The following is a 15,769-nucleotide window of genomic DNA, read 5'->3' on the forward strand; positions in this document are numbered from 1 at the left end:
ACTGTACCTGCATCTGCCCATTTGTCTGTCACTATGTTGTAATTTGTTGTACGTGTCACAGAATGCTCTGGAACATTAAATGTTGTACCAGCAGGATGTGCTGTATGTATGCGGAGGCTTCATAAATAACCACATTCTCCAGCATTACATCAGGTCTGTGATCAGAGGCTGTTATTAATTATTCCAGGCAGGCATTAAATTAATGAACACTTAATTCCTCACACCAGGCAGAAGGGCCAGGATTAATGTAAAGGGGGCAAAGACATTTTCATATGTAAAATAACTCTGTAATGCAAGCCCTTTTAATTAATATGCAATGCAAATGTTATCACTATATTGCTCCACATTCATATTATAAATGATAAATTGTTTTCATGACACCTTCAGCCTCGGTTGTATTGCTGTTCTGCTTTTCAACCTTTCTTCTTGTTTTACAATCTAATTATTTTCTCCTTCATTTTTACATTATTTGCTTCATCCTATTATATTTTGCAATAATATTAACAATTCTACTACTGTATATTTATTTATATCACAGAGCTGCCAAATGCAAACGCTTTTCCGGGCACACAGTGAAAATACATTTTAAAATAACTGAAAGTATAATTAATTGCCTCCAAGACTCAGGAGAATGTTTAAAAAATCTTCTAGTTCTTTTATGTAGCTGTAGGCCATGAGCCCTCACGGTGTTGGAGGGTATGCATTCGGTGCTGGAGCTGTGGTCCAGTCATGCTGACATAGGGTACTTATAGCCAGAAATTCAATCTAATGGAATACTGTCAGAAGAGGGGCATTTTATGATAGGATGGGGCCCCGTGTGCAGAGTCCAGTTGAGCCCTCTCCTCTCCACTGCACCGTAGGCTCCAGCAATATGCCGGAGTCTACTGCGCATGGTCTCTGGAAACATGGCACCCGCAATGGTCCAGAGACTAATCTTCTATTGCGCATGCGCGGTGGCCATTTTGGGACTGATTTTTGCCACAGCTGTAGCGCCCTTTGCGCAACTCCGGAAAGGTAAGTATTAAAATAGCATGGGTGCAGTGTGCACCGCACGCATTGCACCCATGGCAGAAACACGAATGTGTCAGAATCTGCAGCTTCATACACTTTGGAGTGAGGGTTTGCCTGAAATGTCACGCTCTCACCTGGCCTATGGATTCTGTTTAAACATGTTTTTTGTGTAATTTTATTTTTTATTTTTAAATATGTTTATTAAGAAAAAAAATACACACATCATCACAATGCTAGTGAGAGTATAATAAGAAAATAATAAAAGAATAATAATAAAAGAAGAATGTAGGAATGTATAACATTGCATTGGTTCAATACAAATCACAGTAAATTAGCAAAATACAGAAAGCGGTCTTATACATAGAGGAATTGACTCAGCGATACCAAGAAACCCAATGAGGTGGCTAGTTAAGTATGGGAGTGAAGGCTAAAAGGGTGGTGAGCCTCTCGTGAGGACTTCTGTGTTGTACCATGTGGTATGTTTAACTACTTTGCGTATGTTATCACGAGTTGACTGCGGTAGGGTGACAATGTAGGGTAACCATATTGCAAAGAATTTGGAAGAATTGGATTCTGTTCTAAGGGAGCATTCCACCCAATCCATTTCATAAAGATATGTTTGTCTAGGGAATAGGAGGGTTATGGGTATAGGGGTTCTATGTATCCACTGAGATATTATAGTTTTTTTCAGACGCTGCTGCAACCCGTGCTAATAGCAGTTTATTTCCGTGAGAAAATGAAGAATAGCAAATATCATACTGATTCCGAAATCCCAAATTAAGGTAGCATTGAAAGAAATATTCAATGTAGTTGTAATGTAGTTACTGACATCTTTCCAGAACATTTGTATAATAGGGCATGACCAGAGACAATGGATGATATCGGCATCAGGTGAGGAACATTTGAAACATTGAGAGTTGTCAGATATACCCATAAGATATCTAAGGCGAGGGGTGTAGTATGCCCTATGTAAAATTTCCTATCCGTTTGATAGATAGACAGTGTCTAGTTAGACAGTCAATAGATAGACACCATATATTAGACAGACATTAGGTCGACAGGGTCAAAAGGTCGACATGGAAAAGGTCAACAGGTCAAAAGGTCGATAGGGCAAAAGGTCGACATGAAAATGGTCGACATAAAAAGATAGATACATGGTTTTTTTTTTTAATGTAACATGTTTTTGGATTATTTCATACTTTCTCTATCCATGTCGGCATAGAGTTGGTTATAAAACTTGTGACGAGCGCAACGAGCCACCGTGCCCGAAGCGTGGCGAGCGAAGCGAGCCCCGCGAGGGTATGCCTTTCTACAATTGGGGGTCCCAGATGACAAAACTATCCACACAAACCACAAAAATGCAAAAAACATGGTGTCTACCTTATTCATGTCGACCATTTTCATGTCGACCCTTTGACCCTGTTGACCTTTTGACATGTCGACCTTTTGACCCTGTCGACCTTTTGACCTTGTCGACCTAATGTCTGTCTAACATATGGTGTCTATCTATTGACTGTCTAACTAGACACTGTCTTTCATACCGGAACCGTAAAATTTTTAAATGCATCTCTGCATAGGAAGAAGAAACTAGACATTTGTTAAGTAATAAGTGCCAGTGTATTATAGTTTGTAGATCAACTCCTGGCAAAGTATTTGACCATTTAGCCAGGCCTTGTGTAACTTTCTTACGGTATTATATTGTGCATCACTTTGTAATAAAGATACAATTTTATCTTCCCCTTTGCCTGGCCTGTTTGGGCCATGAAACATGGAGATTGGGTTTAAAAAAAAATAAAGGGAACACTAAAATAACACATCCTAGATCTGAATTAATGAAATATTCTTATTAAATACTTTGTTCTTTACATAGTTGAATGTGCTGACAACAAAATCAAACAAAAATTATCAATGGAAATCAAATTTATTAACCCATGGAGGCCTGGATTTGGAGTCACACTCAAAATTAAAGTGGAAAAACACACTACAGGCTGATCCAACTTTGATGTAATGTCCTTAAAACAAGTCAAAATGAGGCTCAGTAGTGTGTGGCCTCCACGTGCCTGTATGACCTCCCTACAACGCCTGGGCATGCTCCCGATGAGGTGGCAGATGGTCTCCTGAGGGATCTCCTCCCAGACCTGGACTAAAGCATCCGCCAACTCCTGGACAGTCTGTGGTGCAATGGATGGAGTGTTGGTGGATGGAGCGAGACATGATGTCCCAGATGTGCTCAACTGGATTCAGGTCTGGGGAACGGGCGGGCCAGTCCATAGGATCAATGCCTTCATCTTGCAGGAACTGCTGACACACTCCAGCCACATGAGGTCTAGTATTGTCTTGCATTAGGAGGAACCCAGGGCCAACGCCACCAGCATATGGTCTCACAAGGGGTCTGAGGATCTCATCTCGGTACCTAATGGCAGTCAGGCTACCTCTGGCGAACACATGGAGGGCTGTTGCGTCCCCCCTAAAGAAATGCAACCTCACACCATTACTGACCCACTGCCAAACCGGTCATGCTGGAGGATGTTGCAGGCAGCAGAACGTTCTCCTTGGCATCTCCAGACTCTATCACATGTGCTCAGTGAGAACCTGCTTTCATCTGTGAAGAGCACAGGGCGCCAGTGGCGAATTTGCCAATCTTGGTGTTCTCTGGCAAATGCCAAACATCCTGCACGGTGTTGGGCTGTAAGCACAACCCCCACCTGTGGACGTCGGGCCCTCATACCACCCTCATGGAGTCTGTTTATGATCGTTTGAGTAGACACATGCACATTTGTGGCTTGCTGGAGGTCATTTTGCAGGGCTCTGGCAGTGCTCCTCCTTTTCCTCCTTGCACAAAGGCGGAGGTAGCGGTCCTGCTGCAGGGTTGTTGCCCTCCTACGGCCTCCTCCACGTCTCCTGATGTACTGGCCTGTCTCCTGGTAGCGCCTCCATGCTCTGGACACTACGCTGACAGACACAGCAAACCTTCTTGCCACAGCTCGCATTGATGTGCCATCCTGGATGAGCTGCACTACCTGAGCCACTTGTGTGGGTTGTAGACTCCATCTCATGCTACCACTAGAGTGAAAGCACTGCCAGCTTTCAAAAGTGACCAAAACATCAGCCAGAAAGCATAGGAGCTGAGAAGTGGTCTGTGGTCACCACCTGCAGAACAACTCCTTTAGTGGGGGTGTCTTGCTAATTGCCTATAATTTCCGCCTGTTGTCTATACCATTTGCACAACAGTGTCACAACTGAGGGTTTTGGCTGACAGGAGAAAGCCTCAGTTGTAGGGGCTGAGAGGAACTTAAACCGGGGAGGTTTAATCAGACCCCTGGACATGTAAGTGTTAAAAGGAAACCCGAAGGTGTGACCATGACAACCAGGTAAAAGTCAAAATAAAAGTTTATTAACAGACTCCGTGTAAACAAACAGCATTCAAGGTAAATAATGGCAATGATAAATAATATGATTCCTGGAGCACTATGACCATGAAATGGTTACACAGGACACTGGTAGGTAAGAACAGCTGTTACAGTCCTTAGATGGAATAACCTTACCAGGCCTGGCTGTAGTAGTGAAGATATCCAAGGAACATGCCAGTAGATGGAACAGATGAAGTTGGTAACTTGAATCAGCTGTTGTAATTGCTGGATGGAACCAGCCAGGTGGTAAGACATGGAGTGGATGCGGAATGGAATCAGCCAGATGATAAAGTCACTGAATGAATGCTGGGTGGAACCAGCCAGGTGATGAAACACGGAGTGAATATAATAAGATGCTAGGGAGCGTGGAAACAGAGGAGTTGAAGGATGATTACCGGTGGTAGTGGATACTGCTGGAAGCTGGAAACTGGATCAGCCACGGAGGACTGCAGAGTCAGGCTGCACCGCAGGATGATAGGATGGTAGGATCTCTTTAGTGGATGCTGGAGACAGGAGCTGGAACCTGAAAACACAACCACAGGAGAGAGACTGGAACAAGGTATGACAAACAAAGCACTGACGATTTCCTGGCCCAGGCACAGGATACTTATACCTGCAGCAATGCAGGCATTGGCTGGGCAATTATGCAGATTTCCAGAGGCAGTGGATTGGAGGAACTGAGACATGTGATTAGATCCAACATGGCTGCGCCCATGTTAGAACTTGGAGGGAAAACTGGCTTGGGAAACCATGTGGAAACATAACTGTAATGGCGGCGCCGACCACAGAGGACAGGAGACACCAGACTGACAAATGTATGCTGAGACTCGTGGATGACAACGGAGGCTGCGGCAGACATGGAACACCACACTGACAACCTGCACCTATAACACAGGAACGACGGCGGAGGCCGCGGAGAACGGGAGACGCCATGCAGGATTCAAACATGGCGCCGCTGTGACAGCATCTCAGCGTGACAGGAGGAATGTGCAGTATGTGGACACAGATGAGATCCGGCCTTGGAACGCCGAGCGAGCCTCAGGAGACATCTGAAAGGCAGGTAATGGCGTCCAGATACCCGGATCGTGACAGCACCCCCCCCTTTAGGAGTGGCCCCAGGACGCTTCTTAGGCTTTAGAGGAAACTTCGAGTGGAAATTCCGGACCAAGGCAGGAGCATGGACATCAGACGCATTGGTCCAAGAGCGTTCTTCAGGACCATAGCCCTTCCAGTCAATAAGATACTGCAACTGACCGTAACGGAAACGTGAGTCCAGAATCTTGGCCACCTCATACTCGACTCCCCGTTGAGTCTGAACTTTAGGAGCTGGAGGAAGTGCAGAATGAAACCGATTCAGGATCAGCGGTTTCAACAAGGAAACATGGAATGTCCTGGGTATTTTTAAGAAGGGAGGTAACTGGAGTCTGTAAGCAACAGGATTGATGACTTGTTCAATTTTAAAAGGACCGATGTAACGAGGAGCAAATTTCATGCTGGGAACTCTCAACCTCAAATTCTTCGTGGACAACCATACTCGATCACCCACCTTGAGAGCCGGAACCGCTCTACGCTTCCTATCGGCAAACTTCTTATACCTAAATGAGGCTTTAAGCAGGGCTGCGCGGACATTCTTCCAGTTGTTTGAAAACTGACGCAAGGTGACATCCACTGCTGGAACAGAAGTTGCTGGAAGCGGTTGGAATTCTGGAACCTTAGGGTGAAATCCATAGTTGATGAAGAATGGTGTTGAGGAGGATGAGGAATGGTATTGATTGTTGTGGCTAAACTCGGCCCAGGGAAGGAGTTGAACCCAGTCATCTTGGGAGGAAGACACGTAAATGCGGAGGAAGGCCTCCAAGTCCTGATTCACCCTCTCGGTTTGACCATTGGTCTGAGGATGGTAAGCTGTGGAAAACTTTAACTTGACTTGGAGTGCTTGACACAAATTGTACTCCACGATCGGAGATGATTTCTTCAGGGAGACCGTGAAGTCGAAATATCTCTTGGATAAAGGCTTGAGCCAACTTGGAAGCTGACAGAAGACCGGTGAGGGGTATGAAATGTGCCATCTTGGTGAACCAGTTAACTACCACCCAGATGGTATTAAACTTGTTGCATATAGGCAGATCTGTAACAAAGTCCATCGACAAATGGGTCCATGGTCGACTGGGAACAGATAATGGAACCAGTTGCCCCGCAGGAGACTGGCGAGGAACTTTGTGTTGGACACACTTTGGTCAAGAGGCAATAAACTCCTTGACGTCCTTCTTCAGAGTTGGCCACCAGTAGGACCTAGAGATAAACTCAAGGGTTTTCTGAATGCCTGCATGTCCGGCAAAATGGGAAGCATGGGACCAATGCATGAGCTTCTTTCTTAACACCGGCTTCACAAAACTTTTCTCTGGTGGGGGCATAGAGTCCATCCCTACCATGGAGAATGCCAACGGATTAATAATAGGATGCTTGTCTGAAGACTCTGACTCGTTTTCTTGCTCCCAAGAGCGGGAAAGGGCATCGGCCTTGCGATTCTGCGAGCCCGGACAGAACTGGAGTTTAAAGTCGAACCTGGAAAAGAAAAGTGCCCATCTGGCCTGACGGGGGTTAAGACATTGTGCGCCTTTCAGGTATAAAAGATTCTTGTGGTCGGTAAGTATCGTGATTGAATGAGAAGCTCCCTCCAACAGATATCTCCACTCCTCAAGAGCGAGCTTGATGGCTAGCAACTCCTGGTCCCAATGGCATAGTTGCGCTCAGCTGGGGAGAACTTCCGGGAGAAGAAACTGCAGGGATGTAGATGGCCATCTTTAGCCCTCTGGGATAATACCGCTCCTACTCCAACGGAGGAGGCATCCACCTCTAAGATGAAAGGAGAGTCGGTGTCGGGCTGTTTCAGAACTGGTGCAGAGATGAAACGTTGTTTTAGAAGATGAAAAGCTTGCGTAGCTTCTTCAGACCACTTGGACGGGTTAGCACCCTTCTTGGTTAATGCAGTGATAGGCGCCACAATGGTGGAAAAGTCTTGTATGAACTTTCTGTAATAATTGGCGAACCCTAAGAACCTCTGGACCCCTTTGAGGGTTAAGGGTATCGGCCAAATCTGGATTGCTTGTAGTTTCTCAGGATCCATCTCTAGTCCGGAACCGGACACAATGTAACCTAGGAACGGAATGGATTTAACTTCAAAGACACATTTCTCCAATTTGCAATAGAGATGATTGACACGGAGACGGGACAGAACCTCCTTTACCCAGAAACGATGTTCCTCCAGATTATTGGCAAAGATGAGGATATCATCTAGATAAACCACGACATGGCGGTATAAGATGTCTCTGAAGATCTCATTCACGAAATGCTGGAAGACAGCTGGAGCGTTGCTCAATCCGAAGGGCATGACGAGGTACTCATAATGTCCATCACGGGTGTTAAAAGCGGTCTTCCACTCGTCGCTCTCACGGATCCGGATGAGATTGTAGGCACCCCTCAAATCCAACTTTGTAAAGATGGTTGCTCCGCTGACTCTATCGAAGAGCTCTGTAATCAAAGGTAAAGGATACCGGTTCTTGACGGTAATGTCGTTCAGACCTCTGTAATCGATGCACGGTCGCAGACCACCGTCCTTCTTCTTAACGAAGAAGAAGCCAGCTGGAGAAGAGGAAGGTCGGATAAAACCTTTCGCCAGGTTCTCTTTGATGTACTCCTCTATGGAGTGCGTCTCAGGCAGAGACAACGGGTAAGTTCGGCCTCGAGGTGGAACCTTCCCTGGAATGAGATCAATTGGGCAGTCCCATTCTCTATGAGGAGGAAGGATATCAGCAGAAGCCTTACTGAACACGTCCGTGTAGTCTTGATATGGAGGAGGTGGAACATCAGACGACCTGGGGAAAGAAGAACAAACAGGAAGCACTTTGGACAAACAAGTCTTAGCACAGGAGGGACCCCATGCTAGTATTTGCGTAGTCGTCCAGTCAATCGACGGATTGTGGAGACGGAGCCATGGAAGGCCCAAAACCACTGGATGTGTGGCTCTTGGAATCACTAGGAAGGAAATAAATTCTGCATGAAGAACTCCCACTCTCAGATGAACTGGTAGAGTCCTTAGAGAAATAACTGCGTCGAAAATCTTGCTGCCATCTACTGCAGTTAAGGAGATGGACGAAGGAAGTCTCTCGGTGGGTAGGGACCACCGTTTAACATAAGCTTCGGTTATGAAATTCCCAGCTGCTCCGGAATCAAGGAGGGCAATGACGTTCCTGTAACGTTGTGCAATTTGGAGCGAGACTGGGAGATTACAATCATGAGGAGATGGAGAGGAGATCATTACTCCTAGCCGGCCCTCTCCTTGGCGAGCTAGGATTTGGAGTTTTCCGGACGTTTGGGACAGGCATTGATAATGTGAGACGGAGCTGCACAATAGAGACAGAGAGACTCAGAGAGACGTCTTCGGCGCTCAGCGGGAGATAGACGGGAACGGCCAATTTGCATGGGCTCATCCTTGGATGGAGACGGTTGACGAAGAGGAGGAGCAGAAGATTTTGGAGCAGACGATCTTCCTCGCTCGGTTGCTCTCTCTCTGAAACGTAGATCAACCTTCGTGCAAAGAGAAATTAGCTCATCCAACTTAGAGGGCAAGTCTCTGGTAGCTAACTCATCCTTGATGCGTTCTGATAAGCCATGCCAGAATGCAGCATACAGGGCCTCGTCGTTCCATGCCAGTTCGGATGCCAGGATTTTGAACTGTATGAGATACTGTCCCACAGTACGTGTTCCCTGGCGTAAACGGAGAATCTCAGATGAAGCAGAGGTTACCCGGCATAGCTCGTCGAAGATGCGCCTGAATGTTGCCACAAAGTCCGTATAGGAGGACAGCAGGGGATCAGACTTCTCCCATAAAGGTGATGCCCAGTCAAGGGCTGAGCCGCTGAGAAGGGAAATGATATAGGCAATTTTAGTACGGTCGCTGGGGAAATTGCCAGGCTGAAGCTCAAAGTGGATTTCGCATTGGTTAAGAAATCCCCTGCAGAACCTTGGAGATCCGTCAAACTTTGCTGGCGTTGGGAGATGAAGACGTGGAATGGAAATAGGTAAGGTGGGTGGGGTTACAGCTGGTGTCACAGTAGTGGACGCACCGGACGTGCCAGGTCCACGGAGGGTCGTTTGAATCCCATCCAGCCTCGTAGAGAGATCCTGGAGACAGCGGATGATGTGGCCTTGTGCAGCCTCCTGATGTTCGAGTCTGGCTGCCAGTTCTTGCATCGGCCTAGCCGCTTGATCCTGGTCTCCGGCTGGATTCATATGGTCAGTGCTTACTGTCACAACTGAGGGTTTTGGCTGACAGGAGAAAGCCTCAGTTGTAGGGCCTGAGAGGAACTTAAACCGGGGAGGTTTAATCAAACCCCTGGACATGTAAGTGTTAAAAGGAAACCCGAAGGTGTGACCATGACAACCAGGTAAAAGTCAAAATAAACGTTTATTAACAGACTCCGTGTAAACAAACAGCATTCAAGGTAAATAATGGCAATGATAAATAATATGATTCCTGGAGCACTCTGACCATAAAATGGTTACACAGGACACTGGTAGGTAAGAACAGCTGTTACAGTCCTTAGATGGAATAACCTTACCAGGCCTGGCTGTAGTAGTGAAGATATCCAAGGAACATGCCAGTAGATGGAACAGATGAAGTTGGTAACTTGAATCAGCTGTTGTAATTGCTGGATGGAACCAGCCAGGTGGTAAGACACGGAGTGGATGCGGAATGGAATCAGCCAGATGATAAAGTCACTGAATGAATGCTGGGTGGAACCAGCCAGGTGATGAAACACGGAGTGAATATAATAAGATGCTAGGGAGCGTGGAAACAGAGGAGTTGAAGGATGATTACTGGTGGTAGTGGATACTGCTGGAAGCAGATGAAATAGCTGGAAGCTGGAAACTGGATCAGCCACGGAGGACTGCAGAGTCAGGCTGCACCGCAGGATGGTAGGCAGGTGCGGATCTCTTTAGTGGATGCTGGAGACAGGAGCTGGAACCTGGAAACACAACCACAGGAGAGAGACTGGAACAAGGTATGACAAACAAAGCACTGACGATTTCCTGGCCCAGGCACAGGATACTTATACCTGCAGCAATGCAGGCATTGGCTGGGCAATTATGCAGATTTCCAGAGGCAGTGGATTGGAGGAACTGAGACAAGTGATGAGATCCAACATGGCTGCGCCCATGTTAGAACTTGGAGGGAAAACTGGCTTGGGAAACCATGTGGAAACATAACTGTAATGGCAGCGCCGACCACAGAGGACAGGAGACGCCAGACTGACAAATGTATGCTGAGACTCGTGGATGACAACGGAGGCTGCGGCAGGCATGGAACACCACACTGACAACCTGCACCTATAACACAGGAACGACGGCGGAGGCAGCGGAGAACGGGAGACGCCATGCAGGATTCAAACATGGCGCCGCTGTGACGGCATCTCAGCGTGACAGGAGGAATGTGCAGTATGTGGACACAGATGAGATCCGGCCTTGGAACGCTGAGCGAGCCTCAGGAGACATCTGAAAGGCAGGTAATGGCATCCAGATACCCGGATCGTGACAAACAGCATGTGAAATTGATTGTCAATCAGTGTTGCTTCCTAAGTGGACAGTTTGATTTCACAGAAGTGTGATTGACTTGGAGTTACATTGTTTTTTTTAAGTGTTCCCTTTATTTTTTTGAGCAGTGTGTGTGTGTGTATGTATATGTATATATATATATATATATATATGCAAGAAAAATTCAGCGGCACTCCGGGGCTTGTGATATCAAAGAACGTGTATTTAAAGCATCACAATACACAAATAGGTCAGACGTTTCGGGGCCCGTAGCCTCTTTTTCAAGGTGTCACCTTGAAAAAGGGGCTACGGGCCCTGAAACGTCTGACCTATTTGTGTATTGTGATGCTTTAAATACACATTCTTTGATATCACAAGCCCCGGAGTGCCGCTGAATTTTTCTTGCATATTCACCTTCCATCACGGAGGGCACCCGGGCCACACAGCATTTTATTCCAGGGAGTGCTGGGCTGCACCAAAGTACATATATATATATATATATATATATATATATATATATATACAGCAAATAGAACCATGCAGCGGCACTCAGAGACTGGATCCCAATAAATGATGTGCAAAAAAAGAGGACTTTAATCCATAACAACAGATAAGGTGACCAACGTTTCGGGGCGCTGGCGCCCCTTTGTCAAGGTGATACCCTTGTCAAGGTGATCACCTTGACAAAGGGGCGCCAGCGCCCCGAAACGTTGGTCACCTTATCTGTTGTTATGGATTAAAGTCCTCTTTTTTTGCACATCATTTATTGGGATCCAGTCTCTGAGTGCCGCTGCATGGTTCTATTTGCTGTATATGTATTACTCCAGAGGGCACCTGAGCAGTATTCTTTTGGGGTGAGTGCCAGCTCTTTTCAAGATATATATATATATATATATATATGTGTATATATAATTATTATTATTATTTTATTATTTTCATCAATTATTTTTTGGCAATGAATGGGTTAAGAAACATTTTCTCCCCAAAGACTTTTAGGAGACAGATGGTCACATCCTCACCTCAGTAATGTCAGTGGGAATTTCCCACTGTTATGTGGGCCACTGTCTGATCCTGCGGAACTCCGTCAGCGGTCAGCCACAGAACACTTCATGTTCTGTGTGTGGGTTGGCGGGCCACGGGTGGGAGGACAGGACAGCGCAGGACGAGCGGGCATGAGGGAGCGTGGTGTGACATCAGCACATCACACCGCGGCCAGGAACACAGCACAGGGCGACCAGGAGCACAGCGCAGGGCGGGCAGGAGGGAGCGCGGTGTTACGTCAGCACGTCACATCGCGGGCTGGCCGGTGCTGGACGGGGCTGTGTCTCGGCAGCGCGACCGTCCATTACCCGTAGGAATTTTATTTTTACCCCATTTGGGGTAATTTACCCCTGTTCCCTGACCACTATCCTAAACTGAAGACAAAATCACTAGTCAAACTCAAACATCGAATTTGATTTTTTTTAATGGACAAAATTTTAATCTTAGTAAATGTGTGATTTGATGAGTGAAAAAGCATGTTGAACTTAAAAATCGAATACACAATCAACATTTATAAAATATATCACATTGTCTGTTGTTTTATTACTTTATTGGAATCTTCGATCTGAAATTTTACTGTGTGTTATCAATTTTCTTCTCTAAAAATTGTTGTAATATATAGTATAGGACATAGGTTCCCGAACTGGGTGGCTATATGTACAGTAGTTCATGCAGATGGCATAATATCTAGATCAGTGGTTTTCAACCTCGGTCCTCAAGTACCCCCAACAGTTCATGTTTTCCAGGTCACCTAGCGTGTGCACAGGTGTATTCATTACTCACTGACACATTTTAAAAGACCCACAGGTGGAGCAAATTATTTCACTTGCAATCCTGTGAGGAAACTTGGAAAACATGAACTGTTGGGGGTACTTGAGGACTGCAGTTGAGAACCACTGATCTAGATAACAGTGGTATGCACTGAGCACACTAGCGGCCATATGTATTAAAATTATTTTTTACTAAATTAATGTGAAAAAGGGGTACATTAATAATGTTTTCACATTATTAATGTATTAAAGGGGGATGCAGTTAATATACCGCCTATCGGGATCCCAGCATTCAGGATACTGACGCCGGAATCCTGACAGCAGGGGAAATGCTGGTGGTCGAAATCCGGACCACCGCCCTGTATTCCCACTCAGGTGGTGGGTCTACGCAACACGAAGCTCACCACTGGGCCCGAAGCGTGACGAAAATAAATAATACCTGCACATTATTACTAACATCTCTGTATTATCTGTTTTACTGGATATATATTGATATAGATGTTAAACCTGGACATGACTGGTGGCATTATTGTTTATGCAGCTATTTATTAGTAGCTATGAGAGAAGATCAAGACAAGTTTTTCATTTTGCAGGTATTAGGGAATAAAACGATGCTTCTCATAAAAGCTGCTCTTTAGCAAAACAAAAGATGTTTTCATAGCTGGAAAAATGACTGCAATTTGAACGTGTGAAATGAAATGATAATGACAGACTGTATGAGCAGAGACATAAAATACTGTACAGCACAGATGTTGAAAGATCAAACAGTTCCCATTCAATTTAATTGCTCTAAGTAAGGTCTGTCTTTGGATTCAAGCAGTGTCTGTATCAGAGCTGTATACAATGCTCTGTCTACTGATGAATGATTATTTTTATTTAATAAAAACATTTTAGTCTAAGAGTATAAGCACCACAGTGGTCTTAGGTATTAAGTGTAGTGTAGTTGAAATAATTATATTTCAATGATTTGTTAAATCATAGCCATCAAGTTTTGAATGTGATTTCATGGGGCATAATGTAGCTGGGTGGATGTTGTCCTATGTTACACTGATCAAACAATCTAATCTGACTAATGGGCCCTACACATTTAAAGATCTGCCGCCAAGCTGCCCAACGGCGGATACGGCCGACGGGTGACCCGGCGGCGGGGCGGGGGCAGTGACGGGGGGAGTGAAGTTACTTCACTTCCCCCGTCACACGGCTCCATAGAACTGCAGGCTAATATGGACGAGATCGTCCATATTGGCCTGCATGCACAGCCGACGGGGCACCAGCGATGAACGAGCGCGGGGCCGCGCATTGTTCATCGATGCTGCCTCCACACTCAAAGATATGAACGGTATTTCATTCACTAATAAACGAGATCGTTCATATCTTTGAGTGATATCGCCCAGTGTGTAGGGCCTATAAAGGGATCAGATTTACTAGAACAAGAGTTGTATGAAGCCCAACATTTCTTAATTGTGTTTTTTTATTATTATTCTATATTCAAATCTGTTTGTTTTGCTCCAGTTTGTCCCACCCTCTTCCTATATCATGTGTAATCTTTGTATGAGATGTTTGTGCCAGTGAAGAATGCATTCACAGCTATGTTTGAAAAGTGTATTTAAAGCATAGTAAATTCTAAAGCTGTTAAGTGGTCATCATGCTACAGATCACAACATACCCCCACCCTGAGCAGTAAGGCTCACCATACACTGTAGACTGGGAGTCTGATGAGGTACTGAGACCCTTTCCACTTCCAAGTGAGATAAATGTAGTAAATAAAGCTGAGTACACAGTACCCAATAAATGCTGCTGATTTGATAAGCACTCAGATCCGCGATTATCGGATTGGTGTGCACCCATACGTGTTGAGCAGTTTCTTGCTCAGAGTATACTCCCTTTTGATCTCTTCAGTGGGATCAGGAATAAGATTTCATGTGCAGCACATGCTATCCTACCCTCCCAATCTGACGTTTACAGGAGAGTTTTAAAGTAGTTTATCGTCTAACTGCATACACACTATCCAATCACAGGGCCGATCAGCCAATTATTGGGCTAATCAGCCTGATAATTGAATATTGCGAAGACGTCACCAGCTAAATGATGCTGGGATTGGGGGTGGGGGTGCACGCTGGGATTGGAAACACAATTCTGAAAAGAAGAGAAGTTTTCTTTATTATCCATTTACAATGCTCATTAGAGAAGTTGCGTTTGGGTAATCATCGTCAGTGGTAAGATATTGTAATGCTGATTTTGAGTTGTTTTAAAAGCAATTTCCGCAAAAAAAAAACCCCCACACACATAAAAATAACATTTTTACTAGTGACGTGCGGTGGGGTGAGGCAGAGCCTGTTATAACAAAGATTGTGCCAGAGTTTGGATGTATAAAGTATATGAAAAATCTAAATAATTTGTTTGAAATATCTTCTTTGCATAATTCTATTCATTTTTACAGCCAAAACTCTGGAGTATAAAGTCTGTGGCAGGTGAGGCAGTGCCTCACCCCCTGCCTATCTTTTACGCACATCTGATCAAAACTCACCAAATTTCTAGGAGTTTATACTGCTGCACCTGTGTATAATACCCAGATGTACTCTTGGGCTCATATATTGCATGTAAATCTGACTCTGGTGCTAGCCAGCGCCTCCTGAGCCATTTACCTCACCACACGTCACTGATTTTGACATCCCTATGCCAAGACATATCCATACCTACCTGGATGCTTTCAAGGCTGCACCAGTAGCATATGTGCCTGACAGGTATACATCAGCCGTATATCAGATACGCTTTCACTTAAGTTTTTAAAAAAAACTGATAGCGAAATACACATTGCCGCTGGTTTGAATAAGATTCTGAAACCTCATGAATACAGGTAGAATTCACCTTCTCATGAATGAAAAAACTTGCTAAAATACTCAGTGGTGAACCCACAGATGCACTCAGTGCTGATTTATATGA

Source organism: Pseudophryne corroboree, chromosome 4 (assembly GCF_028390025.1).
Source record: "Pseudophryne corroboree isolate aPseCor3 chromosome 4, aPseCor3.hap2, whole genome shotgun sequence".
Classification (NCBI taxonomy): Eukaryota; Metazoa; Chordata; class Amphibia; order Anura; family Myobatrachidae; genus Pseudophryne; species Pseudophryne corroboree.